Consider the following 22391-nt stretch of genomic DNA (forward strand, 5'->3'; position numbering starts at 1 on the left):
TTTCCATTGCACTCATACTAGCATATCATAGCTTCCTGTGTCAGATCCAAGGATCGCTGGACATGGTTGTTAAGCAAGTGAGAGTAGGAAGATCTATGTTATTCAACAGAGATATTTTCAACTAGATCTCCAATGATAGTGATATTCTTTTTTGTATTTCTGATGATACATTTAACGGTGTTGAATCGAACATCAAATCCTGAGTCACATAGTTGACTGATACTAAGAAAATTATGTTTTATCCCATCAACTAAATAAACTTATACTAAGTCACAAGAAGGACTTATAGTAATTGAGCCAATCCAGTAACTTCTCCTTTTGCATTGTCACCGAATATAACATAGCCTCCATTAATTTTCTCAACTTTATTGAAATTTTCCTTCTTGCCGGTCATATGTCTAGAACGTTCATTGTCGATAACCCATATTCTCTTTTTCTAGATCTTCTTTGGATGTCCCTACAAAACAGTGATTCAGTTATTTTTGGTACCCAAGCTTTCTTGGGTCCTTGAAGGTTAGTGTCAAAATCTTTTGGTGTCCAAACCCATTTACTGGACGAATGATTTTTGCAGTTAATGGATTTATGACCAAATTTCCCACAACTATAACATTGTGGTTTGAAAGAGGTTTTAGCACTAGGAAAAGATTAATTTTGAGTAAAGGCTTGCGAAGATTTGTTAGAACAGACTGGACTCTGACTTGGTGACTTTTTATTATTCAAAAGCATTTTGAGTTCACTAATTTCTTCATGTAGTAAATCGACTTTGACTTGACTTACTTCTAGAAGAATTTTCTAGTTTTTCTTTTCTTTAGAAAGTTTGTTATATTCATTTATAACTTTTCTGTCACGACCCAACCCCGTAGGCCGCAACTGGGGTCCAACCTGGACCCCATATATGTAATGTCAAATATAGTCAAATTGCACTATGCGTAATGTGATACTACACCCAAAAACCCCAATGGGTCAAAACTTTTTTTCATGTACATGTAGCCTTTTTCATTCATACCATATCATGAAAGGGCACACGAGCCGACAAGGCAACCATAACATAAAAACATTTAAAATACATCGTATAGGAACCATTGAGACAACTTACACTTAACCCACATACACGTGACTACAAACCTCTAAGAATAGTAATAGCAACATATGGCGGGATAGGGCCGCCACCGTATCCCTGAATAAACAAACCTATACATCATAGGACCAGTACCTAAAAGCTAGGCTCCAAAACAGAGGAGCACTTCCAATATAGCTGAGCGGAAATCCTAAGCTGGCGGATCTCCAAAATAAATATTTGTACCTGCGGGCATGAAACGCAACCCCCTAAAGAAAGGGAGCCAGTACGATACATGTACTGAGTATATAAAGCATAAAATATTATAACTGAGACAACAGCTAAAATAGGGATGCAGGAGAAAAGTATAACATTTAGCCATCTACCGTACCTGCATCTTATAAAATAAAGGCATACATATTATCATCACGTACTGTATCTGGCCCATTCGGGGACTTGGTGTAACAACTACATTATTTTGTCATCATAAGCACATATGTACCATTAGCATTGTGGAACGTACAGCCCGATCCATGTATATAGCAAGTACACACCGAGGAACGATGGCTCGATCCACATATCATATAATAATGCTGAGGAATGATAGCCCAATCCGTGTCGCATATAATAATGCTGAGGTACAACAGTTCGATCCGTATATCATATAATAATGCAGAGGTACGATGGCCTGATCCGTATATAATATATCATGCTATGGAATGTACAGCCTGATCCCTATATAGCAAAATATACTGAGGTATGTTTGGCCCGATCCATATATATCATAATGCATATATGTGCACATAAAACTTGGTAACATATCAAACATCTCTCAACATATTATCATAAAGTATGTCCAAGAGCCTCTAGGTATAGGAGCTTACACATCCAATCAGTATTCAGTATGTAGAAGGCTCGAGGGTCGTAGTTAACCTACTTTAAGACCCTTACCACCCAAAAGTGAGTACAAATCATGAATCACATCCAGAATCTATAAATGGAACTATCTCTAACTCATATCACATATCATTTCACTTACATTAAGCCATTTTAAGAGAAAGGAGGGATAGGCTTCATGTATAAAACTTTTCATCATGTAAGAGGCTTACAAGACAATAACTCAACTATCACAAGAGTTCTAACATCAAGAAGTGAATAAGATGTACGAATCATGATCGGGGTTCTAATAATGGAATTTTCCCCATATTTCATACACCAACCGCTTATAGCTAAGACATGCCAAGAGAGAAGAAGAGTTAAGCTTTACATACCCTCTGTTTTTCATCATCTAGGAGACAGTGAGAGACACTAACTCAGTTAGCATAGGAGCTCTCACTTCAAGAAGTAGGTAGGAGTCATGAATCATATTTGGAGCTTCATGAGTAGATTTGTCCCAATATTTCATATGCACATCATACTTAAGACTAAGACACGCCAAGAGAAAGGAAGGATAGCTTTACATACTCATCACTTCCTAACGTGTGGAAGGCTTGAGAAACCCTAATTTAATTACTATAAGAGTGTTTTCATTAAGAAGTAAAGGAGGATCATAAGTTACGCTTGGAACTTATGAGTAGATTTACCCTCAAGCTCCTATCATTCATTACTTAATGCGAAGACATGCCAAAAGAAAGGAGAAATAGGCTTTACATACCTCTTATCGATTGCTTTTAACCCAGCTTGTCTCGTCGTCCTCTGGACCTATTTAACACGAAGGTAATACCAATATTAATAACCTTTAACATTCCATCTTCTAAATCCACAACCAATCACCCTTATGAATCAATTCCTTATTCGCTTTTCTTGACTAGTCGATAAGTTAGTTAAGAAGTTAACGGAAATCGGGCAGCACTTCCCCCATAACTTGCCCTATCCGAATTTCCAATTACATACTCAATTACTCCATCCAACCAACAACAACAATCAGCATCTTATATATAATTGAACCACTTCAACATTACACAACACAAACTCCAAACAACTCGCTTAAAATTATGATACCAAAATAGGGTTTTTAATCTCTATTTTGTAAAATCTTTAACCACACAAAATGGGATGTCATGTGGCTGAACCCAGAAACATATACAGTCATTTTTAGTCATGTTCTAACCCTGCAACATAGATAAATCAACTCTAAACACAACACCATGCTAACGACAACACTAGTTAAACTTTAAGCCAACTAGAATACACCAAAATAGTCCCTACACGAGTTGCAGCCTCCTTCAACGGTGACGTACATATTTTCATGTCTCCAACTCATATTTACACATCCATAACATTCTTAAACACTTATCAAAATGTGGGACAAGAGAATCAAACCTTACCTTGCTGAAAATTGACTTCGAAAGCTCCTTAATGTGCTGGAAATTGGTGGGGCTGCTCGCTGCACTTCCTGCTGCCCCAAATAGTGATTTTATGCTATTAAAAACCGTTATGTACCCATAGGATACCTTAAATAATTAATTCACAAAGAAAAAGTCAAGGGTCACCTTGTTCTAGCCAAACCATAGCTCTCTTTCTTCTCCCTCTTAATTTTTCTCTCAAATTCTAAGTTAAGAATGCTGAAAATGAAGGTTTAGTCATAAGATGACTAATATATAACCTTCCTTAGAGGGTGACATGTGGAAGCCCCTAGGGTTGACACGTGGCAGCCCCCTAGGGCACCACTTCAATCATGTGCCCACTCCTTTGCTGCCATGTGGCAATGTAGGACCCACTTTATATAGGTGTGTCACCTACTTGATCCAAGTAGGTGTATCACCTACTTAGTCCAAGTAGGTGCATCACCTGCTTGCTTCTGAGTAGGTGCTACGCCTCCTTTCATCTCTTCTGTGGGTTCGTAATCTCATCTTACTTTAGAAGCCTATGCAATCCTTGCTACAGAAGCTCAACATGTACTCCAGTAGCTTAAGTATGTAAGACATCCCATTTGGTAGCTTACGCAAGTAAGTCGAGTCCCACGACTTGTGATTTTGACCCCAACTCATTTCAAATCCTTATAGCCCTATTTCGAACCTTCACTCTTATGAGGCATCACATCCTCCCTTCTTTAGAATTATTTGATAGCGAGGTAGATAGTCGATATCACATGGAACTTTTCAAGAGACTTCAGACAATTTCCCAAGGTGCGAAAGTATGGGGTATAAAATTTTTCAAGTTCATCAACAACTATATCTAAAGAGTAATGTAAATCAATGCAATTATGATAGATTGAGTTTGTAACCTCGCTTGATTCACCCATAGCCATAAAACAAATATTTGTTATTTCTGTTTGATCTTCTTCTGAGATGTCTTCCTCATTCTAGGCTCCAAGAGACTTTGGATTCTCATTTCTACGATAGTTCTTCTTCTTTAGTTTAGGACAATTTGGCCCGGTGTACACTGGTTTTCCACATTGATAATATCTATCATCATTTCTTTAATTGTTGTTGTTTCTAGAAACATTTTGAGGTCTTTGTCTTAGCATTTGTCTGACTCCTCGATTTATGAGAGCCATTCCATCACTGTTTGTTTCATCAATTTCTTCTTCAGTCTCATAGACTTCTGCATTGAAGGTAATTGATTTCTTTTTCTCATCTTTGTTGTATCTATTGATATGATTTTGTTCATAGTCCATAAGGTTTTCTCTGAGTTCATCGTAAGTCATTTTCTAAAGATCACCATCTTCAAGAATGGAAGTTTTGGTTTCCTAGGCTTTAGGAAGACTCTTGATGAGTTTCCTAACTTGCAGACTATTTGGGTATATCATACCAAGAGACTTGAGTTCACAAACGATTCTGCTGAATCTGGAAAACATGATTTCAATATTCTCATCATCTGCCATTTTGAATAATTCATACTTATTTACTAGAGAACAAATACGAGCTTCTTTCACTTTGCTAGTTCCCTTGTATGTCACATCGAGTTTGTCCCACATTTCTTTTGCAGTATCACAAGTTGAGATTTTTTCATATTCTGCTCCGCTAACTACATAATATAATAAACTTATAGCTCTAGAATTAGTTTGAATTACCTCTTATTGCTCTTTTGTGATATCGAAGGATTCAAAATCTAGATCCTTCTCAACAATCTCCTTATCTTTTAATCCTGGAATAGGATTTGGTCCTTTCTTGATCACTACCCATGCTTAAAAATCCTTTAATTGAATAAAGATTCTGAATCTGTCTTTCTAATGCGAGTAGTGTTGCCTATTGAAATAGGGAGGACGATTTGACGAGTGTCCATCTTGAAGAATTGCACCGAGAATTTAATAATTTTCCATTGAACTTTTCTCATGTGCGGTTAAACACTTGAAAGTGTGAGTCCTGCTCTGATACCAATTAAAGATTAAGTTGGAGTGATTTAAAAATTTTAATAGTCGACTGTCTAAAGGTGATATTCGACTTAGCTTGCAGACAGATAACTTAAACAAGAAAAAATATAAATGCATAAATTTAAATGGAGACAAATAAATTTATCCTAGTTCGGAACACTAATGTGGTGCCTACTTTCAGTCCCCTTGGGTTACAACGATTTCCCTTAGAGATTCTTGAAGAATGGTAAGAGTACAGATTGGTTATGCTTTTTATCTCTAAACCAATTGATCATATGATCGATACAGCCTCTACCTATATAACCTACACTTCTCTCTTTCTTTCTCTTTTTATTTACAATTGTATTCTTGCAGGAGTACAGAATATTTGAAAGATGAAAGAAAAAAATAAGTACAAGTTTAAGTGAAGTTGTGTAGTTTATTTGAGTCGAGAGGCTTTTTTATAATTGCTTCTGATGATAATTTAGTCGTTACTCTGAATGGGATAACCCAAGGAATTTCATTCAATCAAGGATTTGTTATTCCTTGATTGAGTATACATGTCCATATCAGATATGTCCATGTGATTCCTTTGTAGGACCTTCTTCAAAATATTCTGATTTAGTACAGAATACTTCTTTCCTTCTGATCCTTCTTTCCTTGTACGTCTGATCCTTTTTTCCTTATGTGATCTTCTTTCCTTCCTTCAATTTTCCTTCTTCCTTGATAGATGAATCATTCTTTTCTTAAGTGATCTTCTTTCCTTTAGTTAGTGTCTTCTTTCCTTTCATCGGTGTCTTTCCTTCCTTGATTCATGGAAGTTGATCCCTTGATATGTGGGAATTTTAATTCTGTTTCCTTGATATGCAAGATGCTAATTGATTTAATTAGCCTTGTCTTGATTTATCTCTTTTTCTTTTTGATTTGTTTGTACCTATTTCCTGCAATAGAAGGTCAAGTCATTATTCAAAATATCTTAATGCTAACAGAGATGACCTCGGATGGAAATTTTGAATGTAACATTGATTTCAGAAGTTTAATTTAGTGGGGTAGCATAGTTCATATGCGCGCACGGGGTTCTGAACGAATTTCGAGCACCCTATCGAAGATTTTGGGCTTTGCCAAAAACTGATGTTGCAGCAAAATCTTGTGTAAAGACATTTGCCTTTCACGTGAGGCCATGTTCGCGGACCAAAGTGTAATGACCTCCGCGTACGCAAGGCTCTAGCCACAATCCCGGAGACTTGGCAGTTTCCCTTCTGCGTTATAAATTATAACCTTCACTCATAAGAATAGATCTAAATTTATAAATTTGGGTAAGTGTTGGAAGGACCTATGAGTCCCTCCTACGACTCGTAGAACTTTCTATGGGTCGTAGGTGTCCACCCATAGTCACTGGGTAGTGACTCTTCTCATTTATTTTTCTGATGGTTATCGGACTCCATCAGGGATAAAATAACACAGGGTGTTACAGATTCGAAGGTGGAAAAGCTTTAAATTGGAGGATTCAGAGCGCTTGTGATTGACTTCTAGGTAGGCTATGGTCTTCAACTTTGATTGAGATTTATTAGATATAGTTTAGTATATATTGCATGTGACTTAGGCTGGTATTTGCTGAGATTAGGGTTCTCCTCCTCCTATTCCATTTTCTTGATTCCCGGTTGAGACTTAGACCAGAATAATCTCATGAAATCCTTAGTTTAGGCGATGGACATTATTTATGGTATTACCTTAGCATTATTATCCTCATTAGGATTAATATTAATAGCCTTCAGCTAGGTTTGAGCCTTAGATGATTTATCATGTTATGCACTGCCCTTATAGCTAGGCGTAGATTCCAGTAGGGTTTGTTATGGATAGTGTACCTTTATGCTAGTGCTTGAGACCTCTGTGGCTCGCCTTAGAAGTAGGTTTGGCTTAGTTATGCTCGTTAGAAACTGAGATGACATATTTTAGGGTAAGACGTCGATCCTAGAGATACTTTCTCCATCTATCTATTTTTGAACTGTTTCCCAATTACTTCGCTTTTTCTTTAGCGGTAGGCTTGTGATGCCATTATATCTATTATCTATTATTGGGCCCAAGGCCGTATTTGAGGAGCAATTGGACCCCAGGTTAGTTCCTTTGCCTTGATAGTATGATATGACTTGATGTTACTTTTTGGATTTTGTGTGTGTAGTTTGGATGCGGATGATGGCATGCTTGCATTGATTAAGCATTTTCACATGTTTTGTGGTACGATCTCAGTTTTTTTATGGGTTTTCACTACTATTTTTGAGAAAGCTTTCTCACACTTTTGCTAATTTTAAATTGGTTTTAACAGGAGTCGTACCACCTGGATCATTTGGATACTGGTTTTGAGACTTATGAGGTATCAAGGATGTGCTCCTTTTTATACTGACAGTTTTAGAGGCATCGAGGATAGCTTAATTTTTATGAATATTCGATGGGGTGTCATCCTTTTTCTACATTGGCTGCATCCGGGATGCCTTTAGCCTATATTTGACTATCTGGCGAGGCGTCACCCTTTTTCTACACTAGCTTGGCTATTCACTCTCCGATACCACTACAAGGATGCTATATGTTTATGTAAGACATGATTCAGGCCCAGGCAGTGTATACGGACTTTCCGTATCCCCTATGGGCCCCTTTGGTCAGTGCACCACTGAACTAGATGAGGGAGCAGCATGGGTCCCACCTAGGAGGCCGAAGGTCAGGCGAGTCTATAACTTATTGATGATATTTGAGAGCCAACGATGATGTTACTAGTTTTACTACAAACTCGCATTCATTAGCATCGCCTATCACCAATTTATTTGTTTGTTGTTTAGTCCCCGATTTTATGGGAAGCGGGGTATGTTTTCCATTGTTTGTACCTTTCAGGGGTATGGCATCCGGTCAGTTATTACTTGATTATACTTGTACTTATCTCTTGTTGTATTTGTAGTTGTCCTGCAGGGTGTCTTAGTCTAGAGTTATCATTGGTATTTCCTGCTAGGTTTAGTTGGATTAGTCCTTAGATGACTATGTGATTAGCAGTGGCAGTCAATACTTCGTTCTTGATTAGTTGACTCATTTGATGCCTTGTTATTGTAAATAAGTTGTTGGTTTGCGCTTTCAGGTGCGTTTCTTGACTCTTCTCTTTTATCTATGTATCCTATCTCTTTTCCTTATTTCATGTACTACCTTGTGTTAGTTCCAGATTAGTTACTTGTGTTATATGCACCTTGTTATATGTTATCTATACTTGTTTTATTTGTGGAGCTCAGTCAGCCTATGCCTACTGAGTATCAATTGTTGGTATTTATACTACACTTCTGCATCCTGCAGATCATAGTACGGGTTATCGCCACTGATTTGGACTGGTGCAGAGCAGTTTTTGGTTCGGAGATTGGGTGAGCTCCTGGGCATTCGGAGTTGTCGATTTTCATCTATTTTGGGCTAGGACTAGTCTTTACTTGCTTTTGAAAATGTTTGTATCTACTTTGTGTTTGTATAAGCCTTGTATTCCTATTTTGATTTAGGTGCTCGATTACTAACTGAAGTCAGGTTTTGGGGTGGTTCCTTGTGTTTTATTTCAGTTGTTCCCTTTCTTCTTATTACTATTTACATTCCACTTTATTTACTCATCTTGTGCTTGATAGCCCGTTGCTTCTAGCTCCAGGCTAGGGGTTAGGTTTACCTATCGGTTGGTTATGGTAGGTGTCATCATGACTTGAGAAATCAAATCGTGACATTTGTGAACTTACCCCAAAAGCCCACGACACAAGTCTCCTGATTGCTGTCACGTTACCAGGAAATAACTTCAAAAATATTTAAGTTTTAAATTTTTTATTAAAAAAACTAAAACAAATAAAAAAGATTTAAAAAAAAAGAAGAATAAACTAAATAAACTAACCTACACCCAACCATTACCCCACTCACGATTTCCACCTCCAAATAAGAGTTAATCTAAATAACTGTAAAAATGAAAATTTCAATTTAAAAAATTGCAACAGTTGATTTTTAAAAAAAAATTCTCCCACATTTTAAAAATTAATGTAGTTCGTTTTTAGGAATTTATCAACGTTTTTATTCAACTCTAATTCCAATTATTCGATATGATTTCACAAAAAAAAAAATATCAACAGCTATTTGAAATATTCTTAGAATTTTTGAAAAAAGTGAAATTAGAATTTGAGTTTGGCACTTTAGGAATATACCAAAAATATTAGATAATTAGTTTTTAAAAACAAACTTCCCAAAACAAAAAGTCACCTACTGAAAAAGAAACTACTAATCTTATCCCTTAAAAACTGTCACGTATCTTCTATATATATACTAGATATGATATGCCCGTGCTTAGCACGGGCCCAACGATGGAATTCTTCATCTAATTGCCTATAACATAAATTCACATGATATGATAGATGAATGGGTTATAGTGTACACGACGATAATTTGAATAAAATGTGTATTTATTTTCTAAACGGAATAAATGAGATGCCATCTTTTAAAATAAAAAATGGTAAAGATTGCACATCAATAAGAATTCACGTGGACAAAAAACTCCGGAGATCTCTAAATAGGGAGATGATTTTAGTGATAAAAGAAGTGTAGCACATATAAATTCACGCCTGAATTTTTTTAAAAAGAAAAACATATCCACTCCTTTTCATATAGTAGAGGAACAACACAATATTGTAGTAGTGGAGAAACAAATGTGGAACACCATACAATTTTTATTTTCCAAAAAAATAGGCAGTTTTCTCAAACTAATGAAAAACATCACAATGTGTCCCTCATGTCATCCAAAACTTTCATCTTACCAAATTTTCTCAAAACATCACTGTAAACAATAAATTTTTGAGCCGAGAAAAATAAATAATCAAGATCAAAAAATTGGAGTAACAAAGAGTAATATTTGGTTTCAAAATGTAGTGCGTGTTACAATCTCTATGATAATCCTCTGATTCTTCAAATAATATGGAATATGTTGAACTTGAATTTGATTTAGAGTCAAGGGCTTGAATAGCTTGATCTTGAATCTTCGTCTTCAAATTTGAATTTAAATTACTCGTCGCGAACACTTGTACAGTTATGACGAGTAAATAAGTATGAACAAATAACTTGATCTCAAACTTTTTGATATTTGCCTTCGTTCTTGATCTTGAACTTGAACTTGAATTTGATTACTTGAACTTTGTAGCTTTGTAGAGAATTTGCGGTCTTTGATCCACGAGCTCTCTTCTTGCTTCTTATTCTTCCAAAAAACAACTCTGAGAATAATGAGTACCCCTATTTATAGTTGTAGGGGGTGGTATGAGGGTGTGATTTGATTGGTTGGTTTGAACTGACCAATCAGATTTCTTTGGTAAAGAGCTTTAATTTGAGTGGTCAAAACATGTCACATATACACGAGGCATTATTCTAATGGCTCATTTAATTTGACTTAGATTGTCACATAACTTCAACACGTGGCATGATTTTAGTAACTTGTTTAATTTGACTTGAATTGCCACATAATTTTGGCACATGGCATGATTCTAATGGCTCATTTAATTTGACTCGAATTGCCATATAACTTTGACACGTGATGTAATTTTAGTGGCTCATTTAATTTGACTTGGATTGCCACATCATTTGAATTATTTTCTTGAATTTAATATAGTCCAAATTAATTTACGGATTTAAATCCAATATAATTTTAATGTTTACAAATGCCCCCTACTTCAAGTCTTGTCAAAAAAAATTTTTTTTTTAAAGACTGGGCTTGAAGTATTAACTTAACATTTTAATTGAGATCAATATTAAATTATACATGTAAATCTTGCCGCCATAATCGGATAAAGACCAAAAACTGAAGGATCTTATATAAGCATGATGATCATAGTTATAATAATAATTATTATTATATTCTTTAAGCTTGAAATCATAATCCACTTAGAGGAATAGTTAATGTCGTTCAATGACTATAATTAGTAGTCCAATAATTCAAGTCCTTTTAGGAGTATAATTATTTTAAGTGTTTTACATGGAAACAAATACTTCCACAACAACCTTAGGGATCTCTATAAATAGAGATATGCTCTTCATATTTTGCATTAATTGCAGTGTTGCAGGCTACAACGAGGAAGCACAATATAAGGTAATTTCTTCTTCTTCTTCTTCTTCTCTTTTTGGTTTAGGCCATTTTTTTTGTCTGGGCCATTTTTTAAAAAAACAATAATAATAATCATCCAATTAGAATTCAGAAAGGACACACTCCTTTTAGAATACAGATAGCCCAAATGTTCACAATTTCACAACCAATTAGGATTTTAAGAGAATAAATTTGTATCATTCCACTAGAGTCCCAATCCAAAAAGTAATTATAGTTACTTTGGGAGAAGGACTCCCTCACCATCACTAATTATCTATAAATAGACTCTCTCCTTTTATTTATTTTTTATTATTGGCATTGGCAATTTTGATGCTCCTTTTTGAATACACTCTTGAGTTCATCAAGATACGAGGTACGTTTTTTTTTAATTTTGCAAGTGAAAATATTACTTCATATACAATGAATTTTTATTCTATTGGAGTCAAAGTTGCTGCATTGTTTGAGCCAATAATTTTACATTATCTTTGACGAAGACTTTACACCGATTGAATCAAATGCACACATAATCTAAGCCAAAGAATTTACACAGTCTGAGGCAAAGACTTTACATGATTTATGACGAAGACTTTACACCGTCTGAGTCAAAGGCATCAAATAGTAAGCCAAAGACTTTACACCGTCTGAGAAAAATACTTTACATGATTTGTGGCAAAGACTTTACACCATCTGAATCAATGGCATCACATAGTCCAAATCAAAAACTTCACACCATCTAAGGTAAATACTTTATATGATTTGTGGCAAATACTTTATATGATTTGTGGCAAAGACTTAACACCGTCTAAGTCAAAGACATCACATAGTCCAAGCCAAAGACTTTACACCGTCTGAGGTAAAGACTTTACATGATTTGTGGCAAAGACTTTACACCGTCTGAATCAAAGGCATAGTTCTTGCTCAAAAAATATAATCGCTAATTATTGAGATTAATGGCCATGATTATTGAATTACTAATTTAAGACCTAATAAAACGTTATTTTTTTTGCAGATTGAATCACGGTTTACTGTAGAGATTTGACTTCCTCTTCTTCAGAGTTGCGATACCTTGTGTGTTTCGATAGTCACTACTAAAAATAGTCCAAAAAATAATGGAAAAAAAAGCGACGGACTGCATCGCTAAAAAAAACAACAGAATTTGAGACGCTGTCCGTCGCTTTTTTATAATTTTTAATTTTTTTAATTTTTTAATAAAAAGCGACGGACAGGGACTATATGTTTGTCGCTTTTTTGGCGGATCTTTGCGCCATATATAAATTTATTTAAAAATTAATTATAAAATAAAAATAATGACGGAATCCGTCGCTTTTAATTGAAAATAATTAAATATTATTTAAAAATTGCATTTCCATCTGTCATTTTTTATTACATTTTATTTATCAATTTCTTTTAAATAAGCGACGGACAGCGTCCCCAGTCCGTCGCTTTTTTGATCAAAATGGCGGTCAACTACTTAAAAAAATGATGGACATGGAGACGCTGTCTGTCTCTCTTTCTAAAATATTTGAAACTAGTCCCGACTTTTTCTTATTTTCTGCGTTCTATCTCTCTCTCTCTCTCTAAACCCTCCCCCTTCTCTCTAAAAATTTCAACCCCCACCCCTTTCGCCGTCGTTTACCGTTGTTTGTTGCCGCCACGCCCTTCCTCGTCGCCGTTGTTGCCGCCGTCACTCTCCACCGTCAGTCTCTCTCTCCGTATTGTTAATAAAGTTAGTTAGTTTTAGGGTTTTAATTTTGAAAAAAAATTAATCTGTTGATTTGTTAGTTAATTTATTTTATTTAATTTATTTAATGTATGTTATTAACATAGTTAATTTGTATATGTGATTTTAAATTGGTGAATGTTAGAAATTAGATTTTAGGTCTTTTCTTTGAGTTGGGTTTTTTTTTTGAATTAAATTGTGAATTGAATATTTTTTGGAGTTGGAATTAAAGTGTTGTTGATGTTCAAATGTTATGTTAAGTTGGTTAGTTCTTGAAGTTAGAATGTAAATGAAAATTTTAGGGCTTTAGTTTGAATTGTTGTTTTTTTTAATTAGATTGTGAATTGGGTATTGTGTTAGTTGGACTTGAAGTGTTTTTGAAGATAAAATTATGGTTAGAACATGAAGTAATAAGAAATTAGAATTTAGAATTTTTTATGTTTGGAAGATATTAAAGTTAGAAAAACATTGGGTTGAATGATTTTTGATGTTTGGAAGATATTCAAGTTGTGAACTTGGACTTTAGGATTTTTGAACTTGGAATATTTTTTTTGGTTTGTATAAATTGTGAACTTTAGACTTTGGAACTAATTAGAACTTAGATACTACCCTTGAACTTGAAATTTTGTTGACTTTAGAAATCTTGTTGAATTGTAGTACTTATGAACTAATTAAGCTAATTAGAGTTAGACGACATTCAAAGTCATGAACTTAAATTATAAGTTGAACTTAATTATTATATGAATTAATTAATTATAAATTGAATTAATCATAACTTGAACTTAATTATTATAAGAATTAATTAATTATAAATTGAATTAATAGTGGTGTGTGCGTTCAAGGTGATATCGACGGTAATGGCTAAATTGTAGAATATTATGATGCTATTCAAGAGATTATTGAAGTAAGATATTCAGGTTGGCCTAAAACAAATAGTATTGTTTCGGTGTAAGTGGTTTGACCCATCACACAGAGGCACAAGAGTGGACCAACAACATAATATAATTGAAGTTAAGCATACCAGACAATACGGAAGTTATGATCCTTTTATCATTGTCCAAAATGCTAAGCAAGTCTATTACGCGCTATATCCTTTGCGTAGAGATAAGGCTGATTGGTGGGTTGTTATTAAGACAAAGCCTGTGGAAAGAATTGAAATTGAGAATGTATTAGATGTGGCGTACCAAAATGATGTTGCACTTGTTCAACAACAAGTTGATGTTGAGTTGGAAACCACACTAGAACATCCTCAACACATACTAGAAGAGGTTTCCGATGATGAACATATAATGCCAAATGTTGAGGAAGAAGTAAACGAGGAATATGAATCATTGGAGGAGGAGGAATGGATTGACAGTGAATATGAAACAACTGAGAATGAGGAATGAAAAGATGACGAAAATAAAACAAGTGAGGAGGAATAGAGTGGTAGATTATAACTAGTATGTAAATTATTTATTTTGCTAACCCTAAATTTATTTAATTTATGTTTTGTATATATTGTATTGTTACTTTACATGCAGATGTCATCTGGTGATGGTGATAGATCTCGGGATCATGTTGGTGTTAGCCATTCTGGTAGAAGTAAAAAGAAGTCTTGGAGACCTGTTGATCCTGAGGATATCCCAGGACATATTTCTTCAGCGCTGGAGATGCAGCACTGCCGAGCTAGTCCTACACATATTCATGTTGTGCCTTTTGGGACTATGGATCCTTTAGTTTACCATAGTCAGTTTCGCCGACCACGCGACACTTCTTCTTCTTCACAGGTCAGATATACTTCATATGATCAGACCTACCAGCTACCCACAGAGGTTATTGCTCGACCCTCGAGAGTATCATCTTCTACTACTCCATCTCCCACAATTTCATCTCTCGGATCTCAGTCTCCTCATTTTTTTCATATTTTTTTAGTGGTGAGTATGAGAGAGATATCATTGTATGAGAGCACCAAAGCCAGGAGAGACTTAATTTATCAGAAACCAAACTTCTTAATTTAAAACATATCCAAAATTTATAGCTCAATTCCCCCAGAATCGTTCTAAACAAACTTCAAAAATGAATTTCACATGCAGAAAAGCTAATAGATTCATATTCGCATCTAACATATCTCAGCGTAGGAAAGCCAAAAAGAAGATTCATAGAACTGCCACATGTACAATAATCACAGCTAATAGCTTTACGGATTTGTACGAATATTTCTTTGAAGTCAATTCAAATTCTGTCTTGATTGGCCTTCTCTAATTCACACGTTATATATGATAATCTACAAGAACATTGTGATGCTCAAATAATAGTGTGCCCCTTTTCTTTTGTACTTATGAGACTAAACTTAGGATGTAACTCTAAGCACCACGGACCACGGTGAAGAAGGTCAAAAGAGACTGAGTTTTTTGGATACTCATGCGACTAAACTCAGAATGTAATTCCAAGCGCCTACGTACCTCAGTGAAGAGGATGAAGTCATAATGTAATTCTGAAAAAGTGAATTTTTTTTTGCGTCCTAACTTTTGCCTAGGCCGCTTCTTTTGAGATTTTCAACCTAGCGAACATTATTTTTTGATGCCATGCACATTTTATACTCTTGCAGTCCAGGAGTAACATGCAGTTTATGCTCGTACCTTAAGAAGCGTGTTTCTTTTCTTCAATTAGAGTATCTCTTTATAAACTTTCCATTAATGAGGTCAATGCACAATCCTTCTAAGTCAACCAGTTTGTAAACGCCACTTGAGTATACTTTTTGTACCACATATGGTCTATCCCATTTAGAGGAGAACTTGCTTCCAAACCGACTAGAAGTAATAATAGGCCTTCTTACAATAAGAACTTGATCACCTACTTGGAAGCATCTCAGACGAACCTTCTTATTAAAATATCGAGCTAGACGATCTTGATAACATTCCAGACTTTGTTGGGCCTCTAATATTTTTTCATCAAGAGCCTCCAATTCTTCAAGGTGTAACTGAGCATTTTCTTCATTAGTGAGTCTTTCTTGAATGGCAAGGCGTAATGATGGGATTTGACGACTGCTTCAACTCCATAAATAAGAGAATAGGGAGTCACTTGTGTTGGCATGCGATACGTAGTCCTATATGTCCAAAGAGCCTCTTCCATTCTTTCATTCCAATCTCTTTTAGACTTGGAAACAACTTTCTTCAAAAAGTTGCAGAGTGTCTTGTTAAATGCTTCTGCGAGACCATTAGCATCCGCATAATACATAGAGGAATTGCGTTGCTTGAAGCCAAAAAGATCACATATCTTCGTCACTAACTTGTTATCAAATGGATTGCCATTATCTGTCAATATGTATTGAGAAATACCAAAACGGTAGATAATATGACTCGAATGAAGTTAGCGACATTCTCTTTCTTCACTTCTCTAAGAGAAACAGTTTCTACACATTTTGAGAAGTAGTCAGTTACAGCCAGGATGTACAAATGTCCACTAGAGCACTTAGGCAATGGTCCAACAACATCCAAACCCCAAGCTTCAAATGGCCATGAGGCAATAGGTGGGTGCAATACTTCTAGGGTTGATGTATAAAATTCGCATGGAATTGGCAAGCTTTATATATTCGGACGTAATCCAGACAATCTTTCACCATGGTTTGCCAGTAATATCCCATCTTTTTTATGTGAAAATGAAGTTTTGGCCTAGATTGATGCGCTCCACATACTCTAGAATATGCTTCCTGCATAGCTTGAGTAGATTCATTTTCCCTCAAACATCGTAAAAGAAATCCATCGAACGATCGCCTGTAAAGTGTATTTTTATAGTAAAGAAAATGAGGGGCTCGTCGTCGGATTTCTGTCCATCTTAGAAGATTTTCTGGGAATATTCCATAACACAAGTAATCTATTATTGGTTGTCGCCAATCTTCAATTTCAGCCTCTGAAGTGGCGATAACTTGACAAAATTCTTCTTCATGCTCATCTGGAGGCGGAGTTATCCATCTTTGGCAAACCACAACTTGTATTTCATCAGCCGATAATAATGCAGAAGCTAAAGCTGCCAACGCATTAGCCTTCTTATTTTCCTTTCTAGGGACATGTTAAATAGTCACCTATCCGAGCCATCCTATCATCTTTTGAGCATAATTGCAGTATGGAGTAACTCAGCTTCTTTACTTCATAATTACCCAAGACTTGATTGATCACCAACTTGGAATCCCCAAAAATTTGTAGTTGCAATTATTTCATATCAACAGTCATTTCAAGCCCAAGTAAGAGTGCTTGATATTCAGCAACATTATTAGAGCAGTGTTGTGTTAGAGTGAATGAGTACGGCAAAACTTCTCCATGGAAAGTGAAAAAAACCACTTCAGCACCGTCTCCTTCATGATGTGAAGCACCATCAAAATACATCTTCCAAGGTGGCTGAATTTCCACTAGCATTGCGTCTTCGTCAAGCAATTCATCAGATAACTCCCAATCATTCGAAATTGGATGATTGGGCAAGAAATATGCTAGCTCTTGTCCTTTTACTGCCTTCTGAGATATATACACAACTTCAAATTGTTGAAATTGGAGGTACCACCTTGCTAGTCGATCACTTAAGACAGGCTTGGACATGACAAACTTGATAGGATTCGCTTTAGAGACAAGTTGTACAATATGAGCTTAGAAGTAATGCTTCATCTTCTGAATCGAGAATACGAGTGCCAAACATAACTTCTCAATAGGTGAATACTTGATCTCGTTTTGTGTCATCATCCTACTCAAGTAATACAGGGCATTTTCTTTCCCTTCATTATTTTTTTGTGCGAGAAGCGCTCCTACTGACCTTTCTTGTGCTGCAATGTATAAAATCAATGGTTTTCCAAGTATAGGAGCTACAAGTACTAGAGGCTTCATCAAATAAGACTATATGTTCTCGAAAGCATTGGTACAAGCTTGGTCCTATTCAAAAGGAACATCTTTCTTCATAAGACGACTGAACGGTTGACATCTCCCAACCAGATTTGAGATAAACCTCCTAAGATATGCTAATTTTCCCCGTAAGCTTTTTAACTCATGAATATTTTTTGGCTCAGGCATCTTTAAAATAGCATTTATCTTATCTTTGTCAATCTCGATTCCTCGATGTCGAACAATAAAAATGAGAAACTTTCCCGAAGTAACTCCAAGGCACATTTTAAAGGATTCATTTTGAGTTGGTATCTTCGAAGTTGTTCGAATACCATTCTCAAATCTTGCAAGTGGTCATCACTCTTCCTTGATTTCACCACTAAGTCATCAACATAGCACTCAACGATTTTATGAAGCATGTCATCAAAAATATTCTGCATGGCTCATTGATAAGTAGCCCCAACATTTTTTAAACCAAAAGGCATTACTTTGTAGCAATATATACCTTTAGGAGTGCAAAATGCAGTAAGTTCTTCATTCCTTGGTGCCATGCAAATTTGATTGTATCCAGACGAACCATCCATGAAAGGCATTGTCTCGTAACCAGTTGTGGTATCAATCATAAGCTCAGGTATTAGAAGAGGAAATTCATCCTTAGGGCATGCATTATTAAGATCTCTAAAGTCAAGACAAACTCGTATTTGACCATTCTTCTTTCTTACAGGTACAATGCTTGAAATCCATGTAGGATATTTGACTTCATGAATGAAACCTGCTTCAATGAGCTTGTTAACTTCAGTTTCGATCAAAGGAACTAGTTCAGGTATAAAGCGACGTTGAGCTTGTTTAACAAGACGAGTGCCTCGTTTCACAACAAGACGATGAACTGCAACTTTAGGGTCTAATCTTGACATCTCTTTGTAACTCCAAGCAAATACATCCCTAAATTCCATAAGCAACTTAATATATTTCTTCTCTTCATCGTCATCCAATGAAGCACTTACATATGTAGGCCTTATATCATCATCAACCCCAAAATTTACTTCCTTCAATGCATCAACAGTATTCTTTATCCCTTCCTCGAGTTCAGGTGGCGTATCTTCAGCATCCTCATCTTCTTGAGGATCACCATCATTAAAAGATATGTGATGGCATGCATGAATATCAACAAACCATCCTCAATTTTTCATATAGTGAAGTACTTTCCTCGTCACAAATTGTGATGTGATTTGATGATCCCATACTTTCTTCATCTTCATCTCGCTCCCTAGTGTGAACTATGGTATGAGTTCTTGCTCTCAGGACATCTCCACATAAAACTACAAGTTTTGTTTCTCGCCTCATTCTAGAAATAATCAAACTAGGGCAATTCTTGGGTGAAATATGCTCTCGAGCATGTACCCGTTCTTCCATTGGTTTATAATTTCCTTGGTGCTTGTATTTTTTCTTCATTGGTCCCAACCGATCAAACACAAAAGTTTTTGGAGTTGATTCGATTAGCTGATCAAATGCAAAAACGTTAGGAGTCATGCCACTAAGTCGATCAAACACAGAAGGCTTCTTGTTGAACATCATAGGTTCTTCCACAGGGGTAATATAGTTGATGCTCATCCTTTTTATAGAGATTCGAACTGGCGATAGTTGTTTGTAACCCAAGCCTTCGCGCGATTGCTTGACAACATACCCTTTCTCTATCATCATCCTTTGAGTTGGATTTAGGCCATGATTTGCCTTTTCAATAACTTCTTTGGAAGCTTCCCTACTTTAAAAGCTTCATTGGGATTGTATCATGCTTTCACCAACAACTTATATGCATTTGGGTCAAAACCCTCATTTGTACGCTTTTTAGGAAGTGATTCATATGAATCATGATTCGATGGTCTGAAAAATCCTTCTATCATTTTTGAAGGTGATTTGATTTCATCAATTTGCTTGATAGGAAATGTCAACTTGCTACTCTGAAACTCAGAGGGTGGGATCTTGACCTTGTTTTTCTTTGGGACATAGTGAGAAATAGGAATCATTCTCTTACTTGAAGATGCCTCACTTGTCTTAGGTTTTTTACTCATATCTGAAAGCATTTTATTCTTTTCAACCATGACCCTCGCATTATCACGTGCTACATCAACCTTTTTTGTGACATCAGCAAGTATCGCGTTATCAACTTTGACTTCTTTTGAAACATGATTCTTTAAGTAGAATTTTGCATCAGCAAAGTGTGCTTCTATCTCATCGAAAGGTTCATCATCAGCAACTACCTTCTTTTGAACCCCATCTTCAAAGTATTTAAAACATTGATGGTAGGTGGACGATACCACTCTATTCTCATGTATCCATGGCCTTCCTAACAAGATATTATACGAGGTCTTTGAGTCAATAACATGCATCCATGCACTCGAACACATATCTCCCATCGTTATATCTAATTTGACAACACCAATGGCTCTTTGCCCCCTTGGTTAAATTCTTGAATCATCAGACGACTTTCAGACAGTTCATTTATCGAGATTCCAAGTTCTTTCACAATACGAATAGGGAGAATATTGACCCCAGATCCATCATCCACCATGATCCTATTTACTTTATGTCCACGCACAAAACCTACCATATATAAAGGAAGATTATGCAACACCTCACCCAATAAAAGATCATCATTAGTGAATGTAAACTTCGCATCACAAGTGTCCACTTCTTCAGAGTGAGACTTGATAGGGTCTTCATGTGATGGAAGTAATGATGGCGATGAGCCTTCTCCCATTGTCTCTTCTTTATCAATGTTACAGCACGAGGCCTTGATGTCACAATGAGAAATCTTTTCACGGAACCAACTTGGCAAGAATTCCTCTAATGTCATCGGAGAACGTTGCTTTTGATAGTAATTCCCCCCAACTCTTGACTTCTTCACATTCTTCTTTACCCTTTGAGTTTTAGGTAGTTTCTTCATCTTTGCTTTTTTCACTTGTTTACTTGGCTCTCTTTTCAAGCTCATTTTACAACATCTTCGTCGTTTCACTAAAATTCATCCTTCATCATCAGTATAAGCATCACAAGATTGGTTTTCCTTTAGAGGTTTATTTTCCCCTATTACTTCATTCATCGAAGGAACGAGCAATGATGCATTAACATCTATCGGTTTGAAGTCACCAAATTTAATCATTTTTTGTGGTGATGTGGCTAGGACATCACCACCATTATGTATTTCAACAAAGTTGCAAAGAACTATGGGGTCGAGTGAACCAAAAGTGACAGAGACTTGATTTGAACTCTCCTTCTTGTCTTCAAGCAATATCTTTCCTTCACGAGCCAAGTCCATGATCTTTTCCTTAAAGATAAAACACTTTTCAATAGGATGGCCCATCAAACGGTGATATTTGTAGTAATTTGGATCAATAGTCCTCCCAACCTCATCTGGACGCTTCATTTCAGGTAGCTCAAAGAGTTTTAATGCCAGAAGCTCTTCAAAAATTATTGGGACATCTTAGTCCAAGAAAGGATACTCTTTTGCCTACATTTTCTTCAAAGTCAGCTTTCTACCAGCATTATTCTAAAAAGTCATGGTCTTCACCCTTTGATTCTTGCTTAGATTTGTAGCCACTTTCAAAGGCACGGCATTAACATTCATCGACTCCTTATTTCCAAACTTAGGTGCCGATTTTCCTCCTTTCTTTACCTCCATTTTGTCTTTTCCCTTGCGAGGCTCATAAATAAGTGGTCCTTCAATCTCGCTTGCAGACATGCTCAACTCCATATCATGAGCACGTGTGGCTAGTTCCTCAAATGATTTGGGTTTAATACCCTGTAGGATATAACGAAGTCCCCCAACGCATTCCTTGAATACACATTTTTATTCCAAAAGTTTCACTAAGCCTATCCTTACAATTGAGGCTTGCATTTCTCCATCGGTTGATGAACTCGATGACATGTTCATCTTCCCATTGACGTGTATTTGTGAGTTCAACCATGCTCATAGTACACCTTGTGCTATAGAAACGATTGAGAAATTCATGCTCAAGTTGTTCCCAACTATCAATAGAGCTAGCCTCAAGATCCGTATATCAGTCAAAGGCATTTTCTTGTAAGGAGAGCACAAATTGTTTGACCAGATAATCTCCATATGTTCCTGCATTATTGCAAGTTTCAACAAAATGGGCAATGTGTTTCTTTGGATTTCCCTTTCCGTCAAATTTTTGAAATTTTGGAGGTTGATAACCTGCAGGCATCTTCAAAACATCAATTCTTGAAGTGTATGGCTTTGCATACATAAATGATGACTTTGAAGACACGTCATACTTATCTTTGATAGTTCCCATAATGAAGTCCTTCAGTTGATGAATGGGAATCCCTCCTTCAGC

Source organism: Solanum dulcamara, chromosome 1 (genome assembly GCF_947179165.1).
Source record: "Solanum dulcamara chromosome 1, daSolDulc1.2, whole genome shotgun sequence".
NCBI lineage: Eukaryota > Viridiplantae > Streptophyta > Magnoliopsida > Solanales > Solanaceae > Solanum > Solanum dulcamara.